This window comes from Cavia porcellus, unplaced genomic scaffold, assembly GCF_034190915.1.
Source record: "Cavia porcellus strain 051 isolate PalLab524CR breed Dunkin Hartley unplaced genomic scaffold, mCavPor4.1 scaffold_20, whole genome shotgun sequence".
Classification (NCBI taxonomy): Eukaryota; Metazoa; Chordata; class Mammalia; order Rodentia; family Caviidae; genus Cavia; species Cavia porcellus.
In genome coordinates this window covers 21,870,898-21,890,598 of record NW_026947503.1, presented here as the reverse complement: position 1 = coordinate 21,890,598, position 19,701 = coordinate 21,870,898, and the positions used below count along the sequence as shown (strand labels likewise).

The following is a 19,701-nucleotide window of genomic DNA, read 5'->3' as shown; positions in this document are numbered from 1 at the left end:
TAATGCCTAGAACCTTTTCTAATTCCCTCAAAAACATTAATGCATGGCTCAGAATTTTCTTACTCCTGGTAGCAGCTATAATAAGTTTGGGGCGATAATGCTAATTATTATATTTATAATTACTATAAATACCATTTATTTAGTGCTACCATAATCTAGTTTCTGTACTGTGTCTTACATGCACTGTTTCTAATATGTAACTTCCCTATAAGGTAGCATTATCCTTCATTTACACAAAACGTGCATAATTCAGAGAAGTTACATAACTTGCTCTAATCCACACAGTTAGCAATAAAACCAGAAGAAGTGCTTGCTTCGGCTGCACATATACTAAAATTGGAATGATACAGAGAAGATTAGCATAGCCTCTGCACAAGGATGACACGCAAAGTGTAAAGTGTTCCATATTTTTAGAACCATTTGCAGTCTTGCTGTTTGAATGTCCACTTTGTATGCTTTACTTTTGTAATTTGAATAACTATTTCTAAGAGGACAATACATAATTTATCAGCTAGTGATTTCTTACTGTTTATTTTTTTGAAATTATGTATTATTTCTACTCTTTTTTGTTTTGTTTTTTTCTCTTTAAATAAAATTTAAAAAAAAAACAAGAAAAACACACTGACGTTAAATCTTAAGAAGTTTCCTTAATAATAAAAAAGATAGCTACCCAAAGGACTACCATGTTACAGTCATTGACTTTATATGAATTATTTCCCAAATCTCATAATGATCCCCCAGGATCTGTACCATTTTCACTTTAAAGATAGGAAATTATGATGCTCACAAATGTTAAGTAATTTATTCTAAGTCACAAGATTTGTACTGAGTCATTCAAATGTTCTTGCTTTTTGAGCAGACTGACAGATAAAAAGTATCTCTGTCGATTTATTTGCTAAAACCCTATTATATATTTCTATTCCTACATTTTACCCATCGAGATTTAACAGCCTATAAAAACCACCATTTGTTTTCCTCACAAATCTGCAATTTGGGTATGGCTCAGCTAGAAGATTCCTATCTGTTCCATGTAGCATCAGCTGGGGGTAGTTCAACCAAAGATACCAAAATCTGTTTCCCAGATGGTGCCCTAGATGTCTGCGAAGTTACTGCTGGATTTATCTGGGAGTTCAGCCTACTTGAAGGGTCATGTATTTGTCATGTGGCTCAGGCTTCCTCAAAGTATGGTTGGGAACCAAAGTTGGGAACCAACTGGTTCCCAAAAGACAGGCAGACTGACAAAAACTGTAACAACATTTATATCACTTGCTGTGCTTTTCATTTGTTAGAAAAAAATTACTAAGGCTAGCCATATTTTTTAAAAAATGTTACACTTCTTAAGAAAGAACATCAAACAAACTGCAGACATGATATAAACTACACACACTGTCTTACAATTCCTCCCCAACTGCACTTCCAGTTGGCTCGGCTAAATCTGAAAATAACACACCTCACCCAATTCAGTATCACTGAAAAATGAATCAAATATAAGTTTATCTCTGTTTTCTGGCCCCATAGCTCCCACTAATTAACTCCTTCTTGAAAGTGTTCCTGCCCATAAAGAACTCTATTTCCTTTCGCCATATCCTTCATGTCATCTCTCCATTCAAGTTCCATGGTAAGGAATTTCATTGCTGCCCCTCCTAGTACCTTATAATTCTTTACACTTTCTTTATTGTCTACTCTTTCATTTTTCCGGTCACCATATAATCTGTTTTCCTCCCAAATTCCTTTCAAATTATTTATTCAAGAGTTACCAACCCTCCCTATCAACATTTTCTCACTTCTCACTCTTTCTCTCTGCCTTTATGATATAGGTGCCTACTTTGCTTCTCTTTAAATATTTCCCTGTTTTTATAGTTGGTATTTCTGGCATTGTGTCAGTTAATTCAATTCAACAGAGTATTCCTAACCAAAGTGACAAGAAAACCAATCTTTAAAGTAGAAATTAATGTAAATATTCAAGCAATAACAGTACAGCAGCACAAACTGCCATATGTGTAAATCAAGTAATTATAGTATCCTCACAAGGGACATAAGACTTTGATGAGAAATCTTACAATTACCAACATTTTAAAATAAGTACAGGACTATCAAACCCAACAACTGACATCATAATTAACAGGAAGGACTTTTATTCATGAAGAATGCTTAACAGTTCTAAATTTCACGGGCCATGGAACTTGTAAAGTAATTAAAATGCTAGACTCTTCCTTTGAAAGAAAAATGGATATAGACAAACAGACATTTATGTTTGAATACAGGAGCTTAGTGTATTCAGTTGGACTATGATAGATTTTATTAGAAGAGTTACTGAATTTATAATCATATCTGTATGTCTAGTCTATGTCTACTTCTCAAGTAGACACCCCAAAATATGAGTGTAAGTTAGAATGCACTTTTAAGAAAAGCAAAAAGTGAAACAGAAGATAGAACTTGGAGGTTGGAGAGGAGGAACTAGTGAAGTGGGAGGACTACCTGAAGAGTATGATGTCGGATGTTACAGAAATTTAAGAGCAAAGGAAAATGAAATAATATAAATTTATTTTTTTGTTTTAAAAATTTGAGGATGTAAAAACAAAAAAGTTGAACACAGCCCATGACTTATGTTTATTAAGTAAGCATACTGTTTATTAAGTAAGTATGTTTATTAAGTAATTGTAATCTAACTAGTCATTATAAGCTTGGTAAGGTAAACCAATAATTTGCTTTGTAAAAAAAAAAAACGGAGCTGGGGATTTAGCTCAGCGGCACAAGTACCTGCCTTGCAAGCAGACGGTCGTGAGTTCGATCCCCGGTAGCGATAAAAATGAAAAAGCCAAAAAAAATTTTTTAAATAAACATTTGTGTCATTGTCTTCTGCTCCCTGTTACATAGCCAAGCTGAAGCCAGGCTGCTGATTATCACACATATTTAGGCCCATTTCTTTATGCCCTCTTGCTCATCCCAATAATCTTCCAGTGCTCCAATATAAACTTCAATTCTTCCACTGCAATTTGCACTATGAACAGCCAGTTTCTGCTCCCCTATCTGAATGCTCCTCACACCAGGCCTATGCTAATCTACATATCACAAGGACTCAACACCGTTTAAATCCAGGCACTACCACATACTGCCTACTTAACCTGGACAAATACACTTCATTTTTCTCACCTATAAAGTGAAGGTGATATTCCATCTCTTACAGAGATATTATAGGGGAAATTAATCAGACAACATTTTGAAAGCATAAAACACAATGCTTAACCAAATGCTCTTTAAATAGCAAAACAAAGGAAAGTGTGTTTAGGACAGTTCCACCTTCTTCAATTCTGAAAGGAAACTAAAAGTATAGTCCTCACACTAACAATAATAATAAGATACTAAGAATTTCCAAATACTTATAAGAATCTTCTATCTCAAATACACACAAAAGAAGGGCAAATAATATAAGCTTCAAAGAACCAGTGGACTTTGCAAAAGCATGTCAGACAATTTCAAAGACATTTCAATGGATCAGAGAAAGCAAATACCAATGTGAGGTATCACCAAGTGACAAGGGAAATGAGTAAAAGGGAATTAAAAAGTAAAAACATATAAACTTCTCTTTCAGGAAGTGTGGTTATTACAAGGAAAAGCAAGCATTATTTGGTTAATAATAAGCTCATGCTCCTCTACAGTCTTCTGAATTTTTCTTGAACACAGATGAACTGGTCTTCTATGTCTTAACTGAAACCTTTTTGTTTTCACCAAGTTATGGAACATGTCAATGTTGCTTTAAATATCCACCCTGTTGTAATTATCATCTTTCCAACTACTAACTTGACGACATATACATACCACAAGTGACTAAATCTTCCTCCATCAGTTTTTAAGGAACCAATAGATATCATTGTTGAAAAGCTTAAACTTGGATTTAAACCAGGTGAACACTGAAGTTCCTTTCACGATGACAGATGTTAGTACTTCTTCACTCCCTGGGTTCTTGTATCCAAAACCTACTCTAAGTGGCACATAATCTCTTGACTAAGAAAAGACTGATATATTCTTATGTTATCTTTTTTCTGTAATAATATCAAATGTACATCCTGACTCCAAGTACTTACAGATGTTACTAATGGCTCTCAACTTCATTGTTTCATTTATATTTTGCTTTCAGTGCCAAAAAATTAAGAGAAACATACTCTCAAAGTACTTTGCTCATTAAAGCCAAACATGAGCCCAAACATTCTACCTTTTCCATTCAAACCAATAATTATCTCCTTTGATTCACAACACCAAACAATGTCTTTCACTTAAAATTAATGTCTTGCCCACATAAAATTGAAATACAAATGCATCTTTCCTGATGATAAGCATAATGGTGACTTTTAAGGAGATAAATTTTTTCTGTCAGGGAGGGAATAAAAAGCTTTTGCTAATCACCTATGACTTAAACACTACTAAGCAAAGAGTTTTTCCTTATTTGTAACTATATATGATCTGTCACCCAGGCTGCACTTGCTGTCATGTGTTAAATTAAAATATATCATATATATATATATATATATATATATATATATATATATATATTCTCTGACCTTCCGTAGTTAATGGTTCTATATTATACGATCAAGTAGCACGTTGGCATTCAATAGCCATGCAGACAGAATATTATCCAGATGGACAGGCAGCAGAAACATGCCACCTTAAATTATTTAAAATTTAATTGTATTGCTTCTATTTACTGAGAATATCAAGTAAGGCAGTAAAACTATTTTGAGTTAACAGAATCTTAAATATTCTTCCATGGAGATTTCTGGAAATTAAATCATACAGAAATATTTGTATTGTTGAATATGACAATAGATCTTGAAATAGAAAAAATATGCTAGGTGACAATTTTTCTTCTTCAATGAATAAAACATCGAGAGTCTTGCATTCAGTTTTCTGTTATTTATATTCCAGATCTGAATGATATAAATTATATTGGCTATCCTCTACAAATAAAAAAAAATCTTAGCTATTTTTCATGTAACTTTCAGTATAGATATACCTAGTATTTGTTTAATATTTCCTAGATAAGAACTGTTTGTTTAATTGAAGCCCACAGCAAAACTTTAGGGCATATTTTAGTATCATAAGCATCAAGATCTTGTTTTTTAGGTAATAAAGAATAATGAAAATGTATTAAATACTATGCAAGTATTTTAATTCATTTAATACAATAACTTCATGAGATTGGTAAATTACTATGATTATCATTCACCCTATTTTTTCAGATAGGTAAACTAAACAATAGAACATTTAAATAACAGTTTCAAAGTCGCCAATAAACAAAAGACATGGATCAGAATTTTATCTATCCTGCCTCTCAGAGAAGGAAAATAAGGGTCAGAATGAGTGATATCCCAATCAAGGACACATAGCTGAAGAAAACATGCAAATCTTTACTATTCATTCAGAATAAAAGGTTTGACTATATAATAGTTTATATCTTAAATTTTCCCCAAGGGTCAAATGCAAAGGTGATCAATATGGAAGGTAGGGGTAGAACCTTTAGAAGCTGGAGCCTAATAGAAGGAAGTTTACTAGTAGAGATGTGTCCATGAAGGGAATACTGGAACCCCAGCCCCATCTTCTCTTTCTGATTTTGCTCTTAGGCACCATGAGATGAATAGCTTTTCTATACCACTAACTTTTCCCAGAGGCCCAACGCTGGGGACTGGTGATAAGGCTTAGGGGCACAGTTCCTGCCTGGCAAGTGCAAGGTCATGAGTTTGATTCCCAGTACCGAAAAATCAGTAAGTCAAGTCACAATGGACTGAATCCTCTGAAACCAAGAGCCAAGAGAAATATTTCTTGTTGGGTGTAGACTCTACATGCCTAGTATACATAAGGTACTGAGTATAATACATAGTGCTGCAAAGAGGAAAGGGGAGCAGTAAGAAGAGACAGAAGGAAGGAGAGGTCAGGGACAGTAGTTCACACCTGTAATTCCAGCACGAGAGGACTGAAAATCTGAGACAAGATTGGACAATTTAGCAAGACCCTGTTCCCTAAAATTTAAAAAAAGGCTGGGGATGTGGATTGATATGAAGTAGTAGGTTCTTAGGGATGGGTCTGGGCACGATTCCCTCTTCTTAAGTATTTATCACAAGTAATTTATCAAACCTGACTCTTACTCTATTAATGTCCTTTCAGACTTTCTTTATACATGCATGTATAGAAATATAATTTTTCAAACTGAAATCAACTCCATACACTAGTTAAATAAGTTTTACTCTTTATATGTGGAGTGGACATATATCTACCACAATAACCACTGATCCAACAACCCATCACTTACCCCATTCCTTGTTGATATACTTATTTTTAAAGTTTATATAACGTAATATTATATATGTACAATATATGTTTTTATCATAAGTAATATGTTGTGTTAAACCATCTTCCTTATATATTTTTATGCAAGTACATATATATAATTAGGAGTTCCTGGTGCACAGTTGGCTCTGTATAAATGTGTTGAATTAAAGCATAAAGAAAATTGAAATATCTACATAGCCATTATTTTAAAATTACATAAATGTGTAATTCAATAAATTAGACTTTGAAAAGGTAATAAATGCAGCATGTTACAGACGATTTTACTACAACTTACTATCATCTATGCTCTTGAAGTCAGTTATGATCACTGTATCTGGATGGTGGAAATACTACATGATGGTGTACTGTTCTGCATCTCATCCAATTCCATATTCAATTACTATGCTTGAAGCTTAAAACTGGTAATTGTAGAGTATTTACACTGTATAAATCACCAAGTGCTATAAATCAGAGCTTAATTTAGTGCTGAAGCTGAGAGTTTTCAGTTTAATTAATAATTTATACAAAGGTGAGAAATAGTCTAACAATAAGCCACACATAAAAGTTAATGACAATAAATTTATTGGGAAAACAACAGGGTGAAATGCAAGTCCATTTGTCAAATAATGGATAAATGCTGACTACTGATTCAAAGTTAAAAAGCAATCCAGTAAAGCATTCTTTGAAAATCAATTGACTATATGGAATTATATTTATTTACAGTACAGAATACTATATATTTTTATTTATAAATTTATAAATAAATTTATAAAGGCATGCATCCTTTTTACCAGTAAAATTATAACAAACTTGTGAATATATATTTGTATACATTTTTTAGAGAGCTGGGTTTTTTTAACATTTACTGGCATACTACTTTTTAGGAATTAAACATATTTTTAGAAGTTTTCTCTTTATAAAAACTGAAATACCACACATAAAGTATTCTAAGATCCCATATGTAGGCAGCCATTTCTGAAATTTGTTTTCTGTTCCATTCATTTTTCTGTTTTTATCTTAGTGATGTAATAACTAAATCATTGTAACTTTAAAGTGCATTTAATATTTTGAAGGATAAATATCCCCCTTTACTTTTCCTCCCTCTGGCTATTCCAGAAGGAACTGTAAAAAAAAAATCTCTTGAAATAGCCTCCTAGTGATCTCTTCCTTCCATGCAGCTGTTATCTTATATTCCTCATCAAAATCTTTTTCCATATATGCTGTGGTCAACGTACTTCTAATTGGCATAATTTGTATTTTATATTTTTATGTACATTATGCATAGAAATTTAACAAATTTTTAAATTATCACAGGTATTTCACCACCAGTTAGAATTATTACAAAACTCTTCCAACAAAACTCACTTAAAGAATACTTGCAAACAAATTCCAACAGAATGATAGTTGTTTGATACTATTCTCCTAATAATCTCATATTTTCTATATAGAAATCTCAATATGGTTATTTTCTTTAAATTCTCCTTTTCACAAAAAATATGGGTTATAAAGATGAGTTCTCAAATGTCATCCACCTTTTTAAAATATTGATAAATTTATAAATGTATTTTTGCCAGGAATCACCACATACAAACAAGAATAAATATGGAATTTTTAATATTTTGAACTTTTATAATGTAGAATACAAAAATATTGGCCTCTACTATACATCAGTCCTTGTATTTTTCTTCTGTTTGACTGCTATGTAACTCATGTTTCCTTTTGGAATATGACTGAAAGAATTCAAAGAACTAGTTTTTATGTCTGAAGGATTTCTTGGTTAATATCCACAAATTTTTTACAATTGCCTTTCCTTTTTTTTTAGTAATATTTTATGATATTAATGATGTCTTATTATTGGAAAATTCAAAAAGTATTTTCAATAAAATGTAGGCCCCTTTTTTTCCTTAATGTCTGGCATATGTCTTTTTTTTAACCTAAACTCTTTAGTTTGAGGTAACTATATAAATAATTACATAAGGTTATAAGAATAATACAGCGAAAAAAAAGAATAACACAGTGAGCTCCTGTGTACCACTTACCCAGTTTCTTCCACTGATAACTTAATTAAAATACAGGATCTCAACCAGGAAACTAATAGTGACATAGTCAAAATACAGAACGTTTCTGTCATCACATGGTTGTTCCTATGGCCCCTTTTATAGACCTGCCCACATTCTTTTCACCTTAAGATTTGGCAACTATTCATCTTACCTATATTTCTATAATTTTGTCATGTCAATAATACTATATCATAGGGTAATATAGAATACAATCATTAATTAACTTTCTTTTCCACTCAGCACAATACTCTGGAGATTCATTTAAATTACTGGGTGTATTAATATTTTTCCTTCATTACTGAATAGTATTCCATCACATGGAGGTATCACAGGGCATTTGACCTTTGATTCATTTATCAAAGGCATCTGAGTTGTGTTCAGTTTGGGGCTATAATCAAAATTGCTATAAACATGCATGTATAAGCCATTGTATGCACATAAGTCTTCATTTCTTTAGGGAAAAAAATGCCCAAGATTGTACTTGCTAAAATGGTAGGGTAGTTGCATGTTTAATTACTTAAAGAAACAGTGGAAGTATTTTTCCACATTTATATTGTGGAATTATATTGTGGTTTTGACACCCTGATGGCTCATGTGTTGAAGGCTAGATCCCCAACTATTAGAAGGTAATAGAAACTTTAGAATGTTGAGCCTGGTGGCAGGAAGTTAAGTCATTAGGGTGTACCCTGACTGAGTACTTAGTTACTTTTCTGGGTGCTAAGACAAAATGCCCAACACCTAAAGTTAAAGGATGAAAGATTTAATTGGCTGGCCCCAAAGCAAGGTAGCATGGAGAATGGCATTGCAAAGGAGATATAGTTCATGGCAGGCAGAAGGCATAACACAGCAAGCTACAAGAGACAAGCAACAACAGCATCCTTCTTTTGTGCCTTATATTCTATCCAGGCTACACGCCTTTATGGAAGGTAGCACTCATACCCAGAATGAGCCTTCCCATTATGCACACCCCAAACTGTGCCAAATCAATCACTGAACTACTTTAGTAATCAAACACCCTTAATCCCAGCATCCCAGACTCTAGATCAAGCCACCTTCAAAAGCCCCACATATAACTGTATGAAACTTTTGGGTAACATCTAGACACAAGCCCCATGTCTTGGTTTACTTTTCTCTTGCTGAAACAAAATACCTGACACCCAAAGTGAAGTAGGAAACATTTATTTAGCTCACATTTTGTAAAGGTTTCAGTCCATAATCTGCTAGTTTTTCCACAGTGACAGAAAACTAACACAATATCATTTTACATTTTTACCAGTTGCGTCAATTTTTATGAGTCATTCTGATTAGTATATAGTATTATCATACAGTGGTTTGAAGTAGCATTTCCCCAGTGACTAATGATATTATACATGTTGTGCTTATTTGCTACAGGCATATCTTCTGTAGTAAAATGTCATCCATTATTCATGTTCTACTTAGATTGTATACTTTTTCTGCTGTTGAGTTTTGTGAGTTTTTATACAACATACTAGTCCATTGACAGATATATATTTTGCAAACATTTTTTTTCTGTTAGCATATGTCCTTTTGGTAGTTTTAGTGAAACCTTACCTATATAGAAAATAGAGGTCCGGGGCTGGGGATTTAACTCAACGGCATAAGCGCCTGCCTTGCAAGCAGGTAGTCGTGAGTTCGATCCCTGGTACCAATAAAAAGAAAAAAGACAAAAAAAAAAAGAAAATAGAGGTCCTAAAAGTTCTATTTCACAAAATTCCATGTTATGAATTTCAAGATTAGTGAAAAGCACTGCGTTGAGTCTGTTTTGATTTGGTTTTGGTCAGTCTTCCAGTACATTTCTGTGTAATGGAGAGGAGGAAGAAAATGTGTTTTTATTTATTAGATATTAAACATAAATATTAATGTTTTATTTACTGGATATAAGGAAAGGATCATTACAAATAATATGTGCATTGTATGCTAAAATGAGAAAGTTTTAAGTGAAAGGAGTCATGTCTAAACTTATTCCACAAAAAGGATAAAAATTTTGGCCCTTCATATACCCTCCAAGTCAAAACAAAGTCTAAGTAGAAGACCAAGATCATTTGCTAATCACATTACATTTGAATAACCTGTAAGATCTTTCCATTTTTGTTCTACTCTGCTTCTTGTATAGTGAGCCACTTCCATTTTTCCTTTAGTTAAAATATGAGTATGACTCCAATTGCTTAACACCAGAAATCACATTCACATTCTATGTGAAAATATCTCCAGAGCATAACACAGTATTCCCATGGTTTGCTGGGCCTCATCTAGTAAGGTGTTCATTGTAGAGACATTTTCATGGTGTCTTTGAAAAGTTGTAGGTGTAAGCTAAGAGAACTGAGTAATATCCCTGTCCCTGAATCACTGTCATCCAATGTGGGGAAGCCAGGCAAACCCTAGCAACCTGGCTCTACATGCCAGTTAAATTAGGATACTGGACTAGTCATGAGTTCTAGATCATTTCCAATTGGTAAATTTTATTATTTTAGTGTAAAAAATATAAAATTTTATCAAGAGGTATGATGAGCATTCTATCAAATATTTAAGTAGTACTCTTCAAAGTCAATTTCATAAAAGATGACCAACTACTAAGAAACTCACAGAGTGGAGGAGATTAAAGAAAGAAGGCTAAATGCAATGAAGGATCCTAGATTGAATCCTGGAATAAAACACAAACACTAGAGAAATGATTTTAAAAATCCAAATAAAGTCTGTAGTTTAATTTAAAAGTCTGATCAATGGGTAAAACTGTTAATAGGACAACTTAAAAGACAAAGATTCTGGAGCCATTAATAAAATTATATTTTTAGAAAATAGGTCACTTCTTCCTTTAGTATTTGAGTATACACATTTAAAGAACCATAACGTGACATACTTTTGAGTTATTTATTCCATGTTTTTGTTTATTCAGTATGCCTATCTATAAAACCACTGGAAGAACATCCTGTCCTCTTAATGAAATATTTTTGATCACATAACCATCCTACAAATATAAAGAGATTCTACAAGTTACAAGATTCTGTCAGAGGTGAAAATGTAAGGATATTATGCAAACTCAGGTTAGACAATGAAGAAAAAAATGTGATTTGCCATGAAGATCAAGAACCATATAATTCGATGTAAAATAAGCTATCAAGATAAGAACCTTTCATGTTATGTCAAATAAGGATTGTTATATAAATTGTGTGGGTAATCTCGTCACTATATTGAGCATCTTGTAGGACAGGATTTCCTAAAATTACTGGAAAATGTTAAGTAGGAGTATCTAAACTTAAGATTAGACCTCTCTTGACTACAGAATTTACAAAGATCTAAAAACTGAACTCCTCTGATCCAATACTGATAAGCTTCGCAGTTTGTAGAGGCTAACTCCTCAGCATATTGCTAACCTCAAAATCCTATGTCCTATAGTTAGGGTTTGGCTTTTGGTAGGTACAAAAATCACATAGCTACTAGATAGTATATCTTAATGCATTTGATAACATCCAACTAAATGTTTTCTTTTCTTCTATCACATTATCAAATTCAAAACATGACCTGGTCTAGTCTATGTTCTCCACAGGATTGGGTAATAGCTCTCAGGTTCTTCCACGCCTATGACTCCTGTTCAAAGGAAACCATAGTAGATGATGTATATTTTATATTTGATAGTTAAAACCTGAAAATAAATGCTTCCTATGTTTAGAGTGCTACTAATCTTAACAAAACTTATTTTATGTTTAAAAATTAAAACTCCTCATGATTCAATAGAGGCAACAGTTTATGATTTAAAAAAGTATTCCTTGGTTAGTAAATCTGTCTCAGGTTTGGGCTGCTATTGTAGAATACCATAAACAAAGGGACTGACTCAGCGAATATTTTTTTCTCACATTTCTGGCTACCAAGAAGACTAAGATCAAGGTGCTAGATCTGGTGTCTGATGAGGGCCCTCTTCTTGGTTTGTCAGTAGCCTTTGGCCATCTTATACTAACGTCTTCACATGTCAGAAGGAGAAATTTCTCTCATGTTTATACTTAATGGTACTAATCTAATCCATGAAGGTCCCAGCCTTATCACCTAATTACCTCCCAAAGGCCTCACCTCCTAATACCACCAGATTGGAGTTAAGAATTTCAACATATAAATAAATTCTGAGGGAACAAAAACATGCTATTCACAACATGACCTCACTTCTAGTAAAATTTCTGATTTTCCCAACCAGAAGCCCTCCTAAACATACTGTTTGTTTTGTTCCAAACCTATTTTTCTTCTGCTGTGACAGCATCCACTTGTGTTTGAAATATTCTCAGAATCCAAATAGAAAAGTAACCACTGATAATTTGCTGATGCTTCAATAGTTGCATAACCTTATCTTACTGAAGAGAAGCTATGCATTTGAATCCATAACACCTGCTCTATATATCTTAGTCTTTCCTAAGCATTACAATAGTAATAGCTGGCATTTATTTAGTACTTTACAGTTTTGCCATCCCCTGGTCCTACATAGTGAGTTCAAGTCCAGCCTGAGTTCATGGCCAGCCTGAACTACATAGCAAGACCCTGTCTTAAAAAAAAATAAATAAACAAAACCCAGTAAAGTCAGGTCTTCTTATAATCATTATTTATGGATGGGGGAGTTGGGGCACAGGACAGTTAAATTGCTTGCCCAAAATATCATTGCAGCAGAGCTACACATTGTTCTACCCCAATCAATATGAATCACTTCCTCCTAGTTGAAGAAATTTCCTCAAGAAATTCAATGTTATTATCATCCGCTATTTGACTCAATGACATTAATAGTAATGTTTGTCCTATCTACTTCACAGACTTGTTGGAAAGGTCAAATATAATGGTGAAGAAATACGTTTCAAGTTTTCCTTTCTCTTTGAAAATGTTCTAAAACATATATGATATAGAACTTATAAGTGATAAAATCTTAGCTCCTAAGCAAGGAGTGATTCTGGAGCCAGCCTGAAATGAACACAGATAGGACTAAGAATTTTCCAGATTCCCTTGTTGCAGACAGGCCTGGCACCCCCATTACCATGGAAACTCACTGCAGACTCCTGGTTAACCTCACATGGCTGCTGTCCCTCTTATCTCTTATATCTAAATTTAAAATGCAAATCTTCCAATGAGCAATATGGGTTCTCAGTTGACTTCCTTTATAAGTAAAGTAGCTGATTTTTTGAACATTTTAAAAACACACACACATATAGAGTATAAGTGTTTAAATCAACATAAGTTTATGTCTTTCTGTTCTATGTTATTTCATCTGCCTCCCTATGTCTTCCTTCTCTCCAAGTCTATTTCTCATTGTAAATAACCGCCTCCCTTTGCCCCTCCATCTTTTATTTGACTGTAAGTGATTTTAATACTGAACAAACATACTACCTATTATTTGTTCTATTTCAGAAAAAGCTTTTGCTTAGTCAAGGGGAAATTTAGAACATTCTAATTATTCCTTTCCAAAATGAATTCCAAAATACAGAAAATTGTCAATTACTTATTGAACCCACTATCAAAATTTATCAGGCCAATTCCTAGCAATATCTGAGAAGAAATGGACAAAGAAAGCTGTCCATCAAAGAGGCATTTTTGAAAGGATCCCTTTTCACATGAGTCCCGAACAACCCCTTCTCTTTCAGAACTAAGCAGCGGGGTCTGTGCTCTGCCAGACAATAGGCAAAATATTGTTCCTACAAACCTTTTTGATTCTGTACACACCAAATGAGCCTCTAGTAGTGTGGAGAATTAGGCTGAAATGCTCATAATAAGTATAATCTATAATCACCTCAAAGATCTGAAAAGAACCTAAAGGACCCAGTTGCAGTAACTTAACTTGAAGGTAAACTATATAAGCATCTGAAAGCAGAAGTCAGCCTTACAATCACATGTAAATTAATGAAGGCAAATTAGCCTGGGATTTGCGTTTGTTGTGTGGGAAGGTGATGGCAGAGTAAATCTTCCAAAATTAGGTATACTTTATGTTAATTGCAGAGAGTAGCATAGATGTGTTTCTTGAAATCTCATCCACAGGGAGCTAGAGTTGGGCTTGTTGATTTCTTTTATTATCCATTCAAATGACTCCAGTCCTTATTTGTATTTACTTGAGCAACACAGGCCTATTTCTGAATAGCTTTACAACTTTAAGTGTTTTAAGAAACTTCTTTTTAAAACTATATAGTTAATTTTACCATAATAGCTCCTAAGTGGAACATTATATCTATCAGTTTTAAGTGCTACTGTAGATATAATAGCTTTGGTCATATGATTATAATCTTCTTTATTTGGATCACTTGGAAACCTGAAAATTCAGTGTGCCTCAATCTGCTACCATTCTTACTACTACTTACTTGTGTGCTAAATAATTACTAATGAATATATATATATATATATATCATCTCTGATAAAATTATATTCTGAATTGTCTGATAATAGAATATAGGATAAATGTAGGTACATATTCTTTCCTGTTCTTTCTGTTCAGCTAAAAATGCTTTCTCTGTTAAAGCAAGTTTATAGGAGCACTGATTTTTTTTTTAAACATCAGCTAGTGTACTTGGTAAAGACAGATTTGGAATGGAGAGTAAAAAGGAAATTATGAAATTACATCCCTATGTGAGTGGATAATACTCAAAACAAAGTCATGGATGCTACATGCATGATACATGCCAAGCCCAGAAATGGCCTGGTGTTGAGAGAAAGTCTGGACTAACAAAGTCGGCCTAAACTACCTATAGGTGTGTTCAAAGTATGTCACTCTTGGTATTCAAGATCTGATCTATCATCTAGCAGCCATTTGTGCCACCTGAGTTTTTAGAAATGCAAAGGCTCAGACCATACTCCACTCAGACCTAGTATATATAACTCTACATGTTAAAAAGACCCTGAGAGGATTCCTATGCACTAGTATTTGGAGATGTCTTATCTATATGTCTCCAGAGATTTCTACTAGGAAGAAGGAAAAGTCCCCCTTTAACCTTAAATGTTATCTACGAATGTGCTAGCCATTCTCCTGAACAGAGAATGGTGTTATAGTGGCACTGAAAGTGAAAGATTGTACCACTTTAAATTGAAATCAGTCCTTAAGATCTGGGGCCTGGGGAAAGAGAGATGGGGAGAGGGGAAGCATTGTATACCCTAACCAACCATTGGAAAGTAAAATTCTTGTTAGATCCATTTTATCCTCTTCTCTGTGTGATGTTATTGAATTTGATTTCCTTTCTTCTAGAGCAGGACATATTGGTTTTAAAAATGACTTAAATTTAGTATTCCATCCAGATGCTTTCAACTTGGCAGGCCAAAAGCAAGTTTTACATAGAGACTGAGCTCACTGAAAGGCATTAGAAATTGGAGTTCAAGATTTCAAAGGCACTTTAAAGTCAAGAAACTGTTTAGGAAAAAATAAATAAATACAAGTGACCCATTTATAATTCTGTAGTGATATTCCAGAGCAATCTTGGGTAAGTTCCTTGGGGTAACCTTTTAACTAGTCTTCCTGGCACTGAGTTCAAAACAACAGACTTTATGCTAAATCTCACTTATACAAATAACACAGACTGGAAAGTAAGACCCCAAACACTTTCAGTTTAACTAAGGAGCAGTTCATAGCAAATGTGTGTAGTACAAGGAGTACAGACATAAACAGGGAAAGCAAGCTCAACTGGAGCTCAATTTATCTCACTATAGAGGAGACTCACAATACAGGTCATTTCTGTTACTTCAAAAGCTAGGAATTCTCCCCATCACCAAACAAGCCGTCAATTCTGCAATGGACACCAGTTGCATATCCCATAGTTCAACTCAGTTCTGACACTATCTACCATAGGTTGAGGGTTTATTTCCCAGCACTCTCTCTCCAACGCCACCCTATTGCCTTCAGCTGCCACCTATGAGTTCCAGGTTATTTTCCCTGTGCTTCTGACCAACAAGCCACAACCACCCCATTAACTTACTTGAGTAGTTCACAGAATTTCGGGAATTGTTTATGTTTACTGATTTTTATTATAAAGGATATTATATGCAGATGAACAGATGCACAGGACAAGAAAAAAGTGCATGAAGCTTTCAAGCCTTCTCCATATATATAATCCTCCAAGGATCTCCATATGTCCATAGGGATGCTCTATAAACCCTGTACTTTTGAGTTTTTAAGGAGACTTCATTTCACTGGCATCAGACTCAGTGGAAAAATCCCAAAAAACTGACTTTTCAGGCTGCTTGGTCTCTCTACACAGCCCTCTTTCCTCACAGGTAAGAGGTAGAAAGCCTTCTGAAGTAATGATCTCATAGTCAGACAAGATGGTTCAGAGAATTTCTTTACTGCCAAACTAAGACAGAAAGGGGAGAGTAGAATTTCTATGACCTGTCTTGAGGAGATGGAGGGAGGTGTTTTTTGAGGGTGCATCTGAGGTCTAAAGCACTCCCACATTATGCTACTCAGGAAACAACATAAACTATGGGAGTAATGATTCAGAAACCATGAACACAGTCAAAAGTATAATGCCATGACACCATCGGGAGACACAACAACCACCACTTACTCGGTTAGTAATGTCTCAACAGCTGCTGCCCTCTTTGGAGTTTAAACAGTCCTGGATCTCAGATGCATAAGATACATTGCAGTGACATTGGAGTGACTGGAGCAGCTCCATCATCTTTCTCTAAAGATAATTAATAGGATCAGACTAATTCTGCTCTCAAAATAAAACTGAGAGTTTTGACTTTCTTAGATGGCTGGTTTACTTATCACAAACTATTTTGCAGGGTTTCCTTTTTCTTTATCCACTGTGTTTTCCTCTTATTTTTGCCATTTCTTTCTTCAATAATTACACATCCAGAAGCCAACAGTTACTAAGATAAGGCAATATTTAAAGATGTTTTCCTAAGTATTAATTGACTTAGAAATAAATTTATCATATACTATTTTAATCAGAATCTTAGCAGAATATCTCAGGTAATAAACACTAACAAATTATATGATGCTGTTATTTGTAACATCTCTTCACTAAGGATATTATGATTTTTTTTTAATTTTAGAAACAAAATAGCAATTTTCATGAAAATAGCTTTTCATGAAAAGCTAAATTTGAGTAGTAATACATATAAACTATACAAAATTAAATAAATGGCTTATAGAAGCAGGAATTTGAATTTAGTATTAACTAAGAATATATTTTCATTTCTGTGACCATAATAATGAGTTTATCTCAAACAGAAATATAAAACTAATATAAAATTAACTCATTCAAAACAGTATCAAAATGCTTACTATTGAAAAAATATTTGAGCTTGATGTATTTCTTCCCTAGGTTGATGCAACAAAATATAACAAATTAAGTAACTTAAAGACCAAAAAATATATAAATAAAACCCAGAAATTTATTGTCTCACAGTTCTGAGAGCAAGAAGCCTAAAATTAAAGTGTATCAAGGCCATAGTCCCACGAAAGCCACAAGGGAAGGATGCTTTCATCCTTTTCCAGGTAGTGGCAACAGCCTATGTCCAACCTATGTTTCCATTTTCTCATAACCAACTTCCTTGTGTATCTCTATATTCCCCTATTTCTGTAAGGCTGTCAATCATCTTGTGTTAAGAGTCTCCCTTAAAGAATGGATCTTAACTGGACATCTGCAAAAACCCTATTTCCAAATAAAGCTACATTCACAGATACCAAGCATCAGGTCCTCCACATATGCTTTTGGGAGGACACAATCCAACCCACCACATTTATCCTGCAATAAAATCTACAATTTTATCAAAATAAAAGCTTATTCATTCTCTTTGTCTCTCTCTGCTTCAAAAGCTAAAATAAACTTTTCATTTGCCTTTAAATAATAATAGGTAGAAATTAAGTTAGTGTAAAGAACACAATTAATATTCAATAAAGATTCTTTTACAAAGATGAAAAGAGTATCTAGGGGCTATCAATGAAGGCAGCACCAGTAACAAGGCCAATACCTTAAAATCTTTGAAGTCTGCCAGTAATATACCTGCATGGCTTATCTTGGGTCCAAGAAAACAAACTCAGGATAAGTTCAAAGAATTCATCAAGGAAAAGAACCAGAACCTTAATGCCAAAAGTAATTTAACATCATAAATAATTTAGTATACCACTAGTCATTCTTTGATAACAATTGAATGTTTAGAAAGTATAATTCACATTGTTCTGTGCCATTCACTATTTAACATATCACAGTAAACAATCTTTCTTGTTACATTTTTGGGCCTATCTTTAAACAGGTTACTTTCTTCCCAGACTTGCAATTTTCCCATCTTCTCCTTAGGACGCCATTTTAAAGGACCTTTTCTGTTGTCTTGTTGACCATTCTGGTCTGAGTACTCATCGATCTTTCATAAATATTTGCAAGGATCAGGTGCCTTTCAACACCACTCCTGGTTGCTGCCTTTCTAATTTTAATTCTGGCTTCCAAAAGCTATCTTAGAATCCTCAACAGAATACCAGGTTAAGATTCTCCATAATTAGTCTCTTCTATCCTCTCAGAGATGCTGCTTTACCATCTGGAAACATCTCTGAATCAAGTAATCTTAACTTAAAGTATAAATATTATTACATCTTCTGGAAGTAAGATTGTTATTACAATTTCAAAGAATTTCCCAATCACAAGTAATAAAAAAAAAAAGTCACAGTCTCGATAGTAAAAAGGAAGTAACTATCAATTGATGTGCTAGGAAGAGCTGTGGACATTCTCTGTCAAGATGTGACTAAGAGGGCCGGGGTTTAGCTCAGCTGCCTAAGTGCCTGCTTGGCAAACACAAAGATGTGAGTTCAATCCCCAGAACCAAAAAAAAAAGGTGTGAGTAAGCTTTCAGGGCTTGAGAAATGCAAACTCCTGACTGAGGAGCAAAGATCCCCAGACCACTGAGAAAATGTGCACCCTTACCAAAGAAAACCAGAATTCTGTTTTGTCAGAAACACTCAAAAGTGAAAATTTTCTCTTTTTTACCCTCCACCTACACTGGGCCTGGTAAGGCCTTGATAAGAAATACCTTAAATGAGATAACATATGTAAAGTACCCAGCATGAAGCCCAGCAGATAATGGAGATTCAATAAATATTAGTTCCTTCTGCCACTAAGAGGAACACCAGCTACAATGTTTATATGAATCTCTGGCTATAATTACCATGCAGCACAGTAAGAAACATGTGCAAAATTAAATATGTACCACTAGGTAATTTGGTTTTTAAATTTTATTGATAACATCATTATATGTGTTATGTAAGCTCAGAGTTTTTCTGCTTATGCAGCATGATTATCTGTTCTTAACTTTTAAAAAAAATACAAAGGAACATCTGAGGGAAGAACAG

At 33.9% G+C, this 19,701-nt stretch overlaps 1 protein-coding gene and 1 non-coding gene across 6 annotated transcripts in view; both read left to right on the top strand.

Annotated features, from left to right (window-relative positions):
* Positions 1-19,701, top strand: part of Cdh20 (cadherin 20) — a 211,317-nt gene that overhangs the window by 120,911 nt on the left and 70,705 nt on the right. The gene's annotated exons all lie outside the window — the stretch shown is intronic.
* Positions 307-412, top strand: LOC111758076 (U6 spliceosomal RNA). The gene has a single exon (XR_002792311.1). It is a non-coding gene; the product is annotated as a U6 spliceosomal RNA (small nuclear RNA).